Raw genomic sequence first — 9,509 nt, 5'->3', positions numbered from 1 at the left:
CGGTCAGGTCGATTTTTCTAAGTGCTGAAAGATTGAAAGTTGAGACACGAAGTTGTTGCAGAGCGTTTTTTTTTTAATCTTAGTAAAGAATCAAGATGTCGAGTGGGTTTTGGAAACGGTTGGAGATGCTCTTAATGGGTGGATTCGAATTGGACTCGTGTCGCAGCCGCTGTGCATTTCTAGAATCTCGATGTACTAACCACTGGTTATAACATTTAGTAGGGATTAGGTAAACCATTTGTAATACCGTGTAGCCACGAGGAGAAGGCTCAATATCCTCCCAAGGGGTATTTGTGTTTGTGGGGACGAACTCCTGATTCTGGTGGGGACGCCACGAATGGCGCTAATAAATGTAGTCCCCCTGCTGTCTCGTGAACAAATCCGATGTCCATCTCTCTATATTGTCATCTTGGCATATACTACTGGCCACAGATCATGTCAAGACTCAAGAGTATGTGCTGCTGCTGCTGCTGCTGCTATTGCCTCTGTACCTGATGGAGCAATGCAGGAAGTACAGCAGGTTCACCACGCCGAAAACAGCCATCAACCAGAAGAAATAGTCCAGGTGGCCCTTGTTCAGGTCGTTGGGAATCCACCCTGGCTTCCCGTTGCGCGTCGTGACGGTCGTCACGGCGGTGAGCACGGCAGAGTTGAAGTAGTTGCCTGCCGCGGTGGCGAGGTGAGCATGGGCCGTGCCGAGGCTCTTCATGCCGTCCGGCGACTGATCGTAGAAGAACTCAAGGGTGCCGATGGCCGTGAACACCTCCCCCGCGCCGAGCACCGCGAACGCCGGCGCCTGCCACATGATGCTCATCGACGGCTTCCTGTCTGGCGCTGCATGGGCGAGCGACAACCGCCTGGCCTCGACAAGCGCCGCGTACACCATGCCGCCCACGGACAGCGCGAGGCCGATGCCCAGGCGCTGCAGCTGTGACAGGTCCCGCTCCTTGCCCGTGGCGCGCTGGGCCAGCGGCACCAACACTCTGTCGTAGATGGGTATGCAGAACATGACGCTGATGATGTCGAAGATGGCGAGGGACGCCGGCGGCACGTTGAACGGCCCGACGAGGCTGTCCATGGTCTCGCCTTGCTCGATGAAGGTCGACGACATCTGGGCGGTGACCGCGAAGAAGAGCACCATCGACACCCACACAGGGAACATCCGGAGCACAGTCTTCAGCTCCTCAACCTGGGACACCGTGCAAAGTCTCTATGGGCTTATCGGTCCTTTCTCGCCGTCGCCGGAGGATGGGGCTACAATTGCTGCCTTGTCAAGGAACCTGGACAGGAATTCATGTGATTATATCTGTGTCAGGCATTTGGCAGTTTCATAAGTTTCATGTGACATAGTAATAATAATAAAAATTGTAGTTGACAGCAATGTTTTAAATCTCCCGCTATAGCTGCCGCTATAGCCCGCTATAGCCTTTTAAGGCAAGGTGCCGCTATTTGTGTTCATGTACAATTTAGCCGCTGTATACCGCTATAGCCCGATTTAGCTCCGCTATTAGCTGATCTAGAGGTATAACGCTAAACACCTTAGCCCGCTATTTAAAACTATGGTTGACAGGACAGATCATTTGTTGTTTACCTGGATCGCCAATTCAACAATTTTATTTAATTACCTGAATTGGCTTGTAGTATGCTGGATCTTGCAATGATTTCCTTCAGTTGGGGAAGGCAGCTGATGCAGGGCAGAGCTGTCTTCAGGCAGCACCAAATGGTAGTTCCTGACAGCAGCAACAACCACCTGCGAGACTCTTGTCAGAGGGCTGGTACCTGTAAACCTTCCTACCGGCGACGAACACGGCAAGACCAGACAGCATGAGCGCAGTCGGGATCGCAAACCCGACTCCCCACCCAATGTTGGCCTGCACCCAGACTACCAGAGTCGCAGACAGCAGGGAGCCGATGTTGACGGAGAAGTAGTACCAGTTGAAGGAGCCCTTGGTCACCCGCTCCACTGGGTCAGCCGCGTCAAACTGATCGGCACCAAGGGCGCTGACGCATGGCTTAATTCCACCATTGCCGAGAGCGACAAGGTAGAGGCCCAGGCACGCGGTGAGGCGGTGAATGCCGCGGCTGTAGGACAAGCCCATCAGCAGTGGAAGAAGAGCTGAACCGGTCAGGATCATCATCCCCTGGCAATGGCAACACAACAGAGTCTTTCACAGTTCCAAACAAACGGAGCATGCTTGCATTGCTTGCAACATACTATGACGTATACGGAGAGGAAGATTGCTATTGTCCAGAATCGTCCCCAGAATGTGTCGGTCAAGAACGCTCCGATGAGCGGCGTGAAGAATGAAGTCCCAATCCAGGTGGACACAGTCGTCGCAGCATCGACGTTGCTCTCGTGGAAAAGGCCACAGATTCAGTGAATTCACCAGCTAGTAAAGGAATGCACAAATGGCTCAATTTGTTTAATATGGTATGGCTAGGTTAAACAAGGAACACAAAGTAAGCAATTCTTGTAGCATGGCGCGGTACCTATAATAAAGAAGCATGCTTTCCAATTCCCAGTTGTCTGCTTCCGAGCAGGCAGATTGCTAATATCAACCGTCCCGTCGCTAGTAAATTCAGAGGTTTCATCCTGAACGGGAGACCCGGAAGAAAGTCTGTTAAGCAGAAATTTTACATCCTAGCTTTGCGTAGGATTGCTAGAGGAACAACAACTAAAAATATCTTGACAAGGAACGATTGTGTCGCATTTGCTATATGTCTAATGGTAAGGAGCTGGAAGATGTATCACCTGTAGTGGCTGGTGATGGATCAGTGGTCTCTCATCATCTTGTGCATCCATGGGATCGATCAGGGTGGAATCCAACTGAAGGAGATCGACCAGCTTGCAGTCCTACACCTCAAATACCTCCGCTGGTGGCCAAACACTATACAAAGAAGATCATAAAATCACTATACAAACAGCATGAATCAGCTTGCAGTAGGCAGTTCACTCCAGTATATGCTTGTATCCCAGTGATTCCTGTCATTTCCAAAATGAGTAAGGGAATATAAGAGCGATTGGTTCAGTCCATAGTTTTAAATAGCGGGCTAAGGTGTTTAGCGGTATACCTCTAGATCAGCTAATAGCGGAGCTAAATCGGGCTATAGCAGTATACAGCGGCTAAATTGTACATGAACACAGATAGCGGCACCTTACCTTAAAAGGCTATAGCGGGCTATAGCGGCAGCTATAGCGGGAGATTTAAAACATTGGTTCAGTCACGCAGCTACTCTTTTGTGTGCCTCCCAGCAATAGAATTCTGGCATTCAAAAGAAAAAGGAACTGCTGGCATATAATAAGCGAAGAAAAAAAGACAGAACAGAGAGAGAGAGAGAGAGAGAGACCTGAATCCTGATGATTGGGGATGAACCGAGCGAAGGAGGCGGTCACGGTGGAGCAGCGACCCTTCCTGCAGGAGCAAAGGCTCTTAATAGTGAGTGATTAGCGTGCGTGGACGAGCGGTAGCGGGGCACCCTACATCCCTACCTGTTGAAGCGGGGCTTTCAAGGGAGGATGGTTGTCTGGGGCATGTTTGACACAGTTTCGGCAACAGTTATGTTGTGAGCTGTTTTTTTGAACACCCTTTTTTTTATAGTTTCATACGTGAAGCCCTTTTTTCTCACGGTGGTTACCATGTCCCTATTTCTGAAATTTTATGGTTTAAACTCTAATTTAAATAATAATTATGTAACTGAATTTTATAAATAAAATATAATTTGTTTTACTTTAGTTTTATAATTCGAATCTAAATTCGATTTAATTCAATTTATATAAGCTTTTATATAGTTAAAATAAATGAAGCCTATAGTTTTCTTTTTCGTATATTAAGCAGATCTATCGGTAGATGTATCTTTTTCACCATATCTCTGGTTAGAGTGCTTTTCGCGTCTGTGTGTTCGTAGCGAGACGTAGATTCGTTTTATAAACTTTTCATTTTAATTTTATAATTGGTGTACTGTTCTAATTTAGATCTATTGTTTGCTTCGTGTATGATTGTATGGATGCTTGTATGGTGCTTTATGATTAAGTCCGGTCGGTGAGTTATACGTGGTGATCAAGAAGAAGAAGAAGAACGTTGAAGATTAAAGCGTACCGAAGGATCAGTGTTTTAAGGCAAGTATAGTATGGGATCTTCCTTGTTGTCCTATACACCTTTAATCATTTAATTCATACTACATGTATCTACCTTGATTATCACTAAGGATTTCCTAGTACTTTGTTACCTTGTGCCTTGTTACCTATGGGGTATTACATTAGGTAGTATGATTCTAGTGCTCAACTAAAGCCATGATGTTGTAACTTGACTAATGATATATGCAATAAACGTTAAAAGATGCTTTTTAGCAATATGGAACTAGGGGGCTAGAGCATTGGGCTGTTTTATGGTGCTCTAGATTCCTCTCCTTAAGGACTTATCTATAAGTGATCATCCGAGACTTACAGTGCAACTGTGAGGGCTACATGGCTCTAGCTTTAGCTAAGTATGAGGATATTTTCTAGCTTGTTAGTGGTTACCTTTATTGGCATAAGAATGGCTTGTCGAATCAGGTATAGGACAACCTCTACTCTTATGTGTATAGCCGTGATGGAATTGTGCCATTCGACAAGGAGTTCCTATATCTGTTTGCCGAGTGAATCTAATGGCCCTAACTTGTTAGACGAACCTTTGAAAGGCTTCATAGTGAACCCTACCGACCTTCCTTGGAACTGGGTCAAGAGATTAGCTATCTTGGGCGAAAGGGTAAATCACGACTCACAGTGAAAGTGTACAACCTCTACAGAGTATAAAACTGGTATATCAGTCGTGCTCATGGTCACGAGCGGCCTTGGAACCCTTACGGAATAGATGATCACTAATGGTTAATGATGATGAACATGAATGATACTGATGATGAATATGCTCATTAATGATTACTATTTATGTTATTCATTATTCATGTTTACCTGATCATATGTTTATGGGCTTGTGATAAACTTGTTGCCACCCAATTGCTAAAAGATGACTCATTAAAAGCTAATCGTAGTTAAACCAGTGTTATCCTTTTGAGCCTCATGAACCCCATGTTATATTTGTTGAGTACGACATGTACTTACGCTTGCTTTATTTTTTTAATTATTTGGATACAAATCCCGGATGGGTACCATATTGCTAGAGTTTGGAGGTGTTAGACTTGTGACCAACCAGTCAGTTGTCCCTGTGGATTGGAGTCTTCACCCGAAGATCAGAGTTGTCTTTTCGCTGTTTGCTATCTAAGGTTATATCCTTTATACTAAGTACGTTATATATTGAGCATTGTCTTTTGATATTACCCTTATTTATAGCTATATGTGAGATTTGACTTCTTGGGCTCACATATGGTGCATATCTAGTTTTGTTCTTAAAACTGGGTGCTACATCCAATCATAGGGAAAAGACCTCAGAGATGCCAAGGGATGTCCTCCTCCTTGGCCACCACCTTAGGAGGCAAGCAAGGGCATCCAAGCCAAGTTGGAGGCCCAATTCATGTCAAGTTCGAGTCTATCTCGGACTCCAGGAGCACCCTATAGAAAAATAGACCCCTTGGTCGCATACGGACTACGTTTTTGAGGATCCATATATGGATGAAAAGATAATTTACTAAGATAAGAAAACCTATAGAAGTGGTCCCACATCAAAATCCCCTCAGAATCAACGAAATCGTCGAAACAAGTTGACATGCAGAATCTGTTAGTGCCCTGTGTCGCTGTCTTCTAGGCCATTTGGGCCTTGTAACATGTCGGGGCTCTTTAGGGACGCTAATAGGGGTCCTTGGATGCCCCATAGACTATATAATTAGTAGCCTCACCTACATTAGGGTTTGGTCTTGCTTTAGATCAATCTGTCTTCAAACAGTCACCGTTATTGATTTGTGAAATGCCAGGTTGAAATTTTAATCATACATCTGCAAATTATCACTTTACTTGAGTTGCATTTTATCTTGTTCTTGCTTATGTTCTTCGATTCACAGTAGGGATTAGCCTTCTTGGTGAGGTCAACCGAATTGTGACATGGTTGATGACCAGAGGAGATGTAATGCTAAGGTTACAAGATTCGGGTCTTCGTGATCTAAAGCTGGATCGGTGTCACTCTATGACGAGGTAAAGCAGTAGGTGTGGCAAAAAGATGCTCATACTCGGTCAACAACTATGAAATATGGATAGGACACCCCTAAAATGCATGTTGTTGACTTACTGCTGAAGGCATAAGTGTATTCTGAATTTGGGCATAAGATTGAATCTCAATGTAAGACAACATGACATTTCTAAGCAAGCCTTGTACTTTCTTTGTTGGTAAAGCAGCACCAGGTGTTGTAGACTCCAAAATGCCATGAATTTTCACTCTCTTTCCATGATGAGTGACCTTCGTCAGCTTTTTATTGTAGTCAATTCATATAGGACTAACTTCCTCCAACCAGTCCTCACCTAGAATCATATTGAAACACTTCAGTGGAAGGACTTGAGCACCAGAGGTGAAGGTGTTCCCTTGAATATAGCAGTGCAAGGCGGGTACCACTTGATTACAGGTAAGGATCCCTCCGTCGGCTGCCTTGAACTGAATTAGGGGTGCAGGTTGTTGTTTTTAGTTTCAACTGCTGGACCAAATGCTCATTGATAAAGGTGCTTATGCTGCCTAAATCAACCAATACCAAGACTTTCTATTTCCCAATGGATGCCAGAACTTTGAATCTCTTTCATCGGGCTTGTGTTGGTTTAGGATCTGAGTCCTATTCCAATGCATCCCATAATTCTTCTAAGACATAGAGAGGAATTTGGTCTTGCACTTGTGATTGTGACTCCACTTTTCACCGCACTTAAAACACAAGCCATTGTGCTTCTTAAACATCTTCAGAGACTACAACTTGTCCTCAGGATCCCTGGGAGATGTGTGCTATTTGATCTTGTATAGGTCCAAAGGCTTACATTGCTCAAGTGTTAGGGACTTGCTAGAGCTCTTGGAGAAGGATTATATGGCACCGGATCATTGTCTGGCACTCAACAATTCCTCTTCCCATAACAATGCAAGAGCACTTGTGGTGTTAACATTCTTTGGTCAATGAAGAGCAACTGTAGTATTGATGTCATCTCATAAGCTTGCCACAAATCTAGTGATCAAATACACATCATCATAAGAAATATTGTAAAGAATAATCCCCATGTGCAAGCATCTCAAACTAGGTGTGATAATCTGCCATCCATTGCGTCTACTTAAGGACATCTAGATGCTTAAGCATGATCTGATATTGATCTTTGTCAAAGTGCTCAAACATCAGCACACGTAGCTGATCCCAATCGCTAATCTGAGCTCTACGCTCAACAGATTGCAACCACAATGTTGGAGCGCCCTAAAAGTTAATTAAGTGCGGCAAATCTTGTCTTTGATCGAGGGATGAACAACATACACCTTGAGGTACATCTCACATTGGTCCACCACAAACAAGGAGAATTGCCATCAAATTTGGGGAACTCAAGTTTAGGAAATGATGAATGGTGCGATGAAGTAGAGCAATCAACATCCGAGCAGTACTCAAATGTAGGGGGTAAGGCAAGGAGCTCATGCCCATGGGCAGGTGCGGTGCAAATGTCACACCCAATTTTAAGGATAAAATGGGATGCATAATCTTATGTGCGCCCAGAAATCAGTCACACACATAAGTTGACAAATTATAGATAGTATCATCACAAGTATTTATTATATCATGTATAATAAGATAGAGTCTTCACATAAATGTAGCGGAAGTATAAAGAAAAATCTCTCATGGAGCTCCATATCATAGGGACGTCAACTGGTTGACCATAAGTCTAGTAATCCTCAAGAAAGTTATCATTACCATAGCCATCTTTTACCCATCTAGGATTTTTGTACAAATAATGAAAATAAAGAAGCGTAAGTACGTGTTGTACTCAACAAGTGTAACATGGGGTTCATGAGGCTCAAAAGGCTTGACACAGGTTTAACAACATCTAGCTTTTAATTATCACAATTTTAGCATAAGAGTAGCAACAAGTTGTTTTAATCCCATAGTCAAACACATGATCAATGTAAACATGAATAATGAATAGCATAAATGAATAATTCTAAGTTATCATCTATTCCATAAGGGTTCCAAGGCCGCTCGTGACCATGAGCATGGCTAATATACTAGTTTTACACTCTATAGAGGTTGTACACTTTCACTATGAGTCATGATACCCATATGCCTAGATTTATAACTTCCAAAATACTTCCAAGGTGAGCAGACAGGGTTCACTATGAAGACTTTCAAAGGTTCGTCTAACAAGTGAGGGCCATTAGATTCACTTGGCAAACAGATGTAGAGCCTCCCTTCCGGATGGCACAATGACGCGCAGCCTAACTCAAGGGGACAGAGGCCGCACTATACCCAATTCGTCAAGCCATTCTTATGCCAATAAAGGTAACCTCTAACAATATAGAAAAGGTCCTCATACTAAGCTAAAGCTAGAGCCATGTGGCCCTCATAGCTGTACTGTAAGTCCTGGATGATCACTTACAGATAAGTCCTTGGGGGGAGGAATATGAAGCATTAAGAAAGCAGTTAAACACTCCAGTCCCCTGTTTCCAAGTTGCTAAAAAGTCATATTTTAATGTTTATTGCATATACCATTAGTCAAGTTACAAGATCATAGTTTAGTTGAGCACTAGCAAAGCTACCCAATGCATATCCCACATGAGACAAGGTATAAGTTCAATTCTAGGGAATCCCTATCAAGGTGACACATGCAAATATGGATTAAATGTATTAAAGTTTATAGAAAACAAGAAAAATCCCATGCTATACTTGCCCTAAACAAAGTTTTCCTACTGATCCTGCTCATCAAAGTAGTACTCCAGATCACCCATGGATTGCTCACCATCTATACTCGATAATCACATCAACATACAAGCATCCAGAAGCAATCATGCATTGCAAACAAAGGCTATAGATTAGAACAGTACACCAATAGCATAAAATCAAGATGGAAAGTTTTTAAAACGAATCTATGTCTCGCTACGAACACACAGACGTGAAGATCATGAAAATCAGAGCTATAACGAAGAAGTTATGAATTAAACAAGATTTTCTTTAATAAAACAATAAATTAAATCTAACCTCAAATTTCAAAAGTTGAAAACATGTCTAGCAGTAGGATGAACATGTAGATTACACAATTATGAATCTAACGCAACTTGAACGGATCAAAACGGAGATTTTATGGCTAAAACAAGATCAGTGGCACTTCTATAAATAGCTAGAACTTGATTTTAGAATTTAAATTAATGATATCGGATTTTAAACTGAGCCATGGGCAGTGGACCTGATAAAGAAGAAATACAGGGGTTCTTTAGAAAAAATGCATGGACAATGGGTTCAAATACTGAGAAACTAAATGACTCTTTTGCAAAAAGGAGTCAGTGAAAGGGTATCGGCCGATCTCGGCTGTTGGATCTGATACGGATGGTCTAGATTATAGTAGAGAGAGAATGAGG

At 43.1% G+C, this 9,509-nt stretch overlaps 1 pseudogene; it reads right to left on the bottom strand.

Moving 5' to 3' along the window:
- Positions 1-445: 445 nt before the first annotated feature.
- On the bottom strand, positions 446-3,390 carry LOC136491234 (protein NRT1/ PTR FAMILY 8.3-like; annotated as a pseudogene).
- Positions 3,391-9,509: the final 6,119 nt, after the last annotated feature.

Source organism: Miscanthus floridulus, chromosome 1 (genome assembly GCF_019320115.1).
Source record: "Miscanthus floridulus cultivar M001 chromosome 1, ASM1932011v1, whole genome shotgun sequence".
NCBI lineage: Eukaryota > Viridiplantae > Streptophyta > Magnoliopsida > Poales > Poaceae > Miscanthus > Miscanthus floridulus.
Note: the sequence above shows the minus strand (reverse complement) of the source record. Positions and strands in the feature narration are given on the sequence as shown.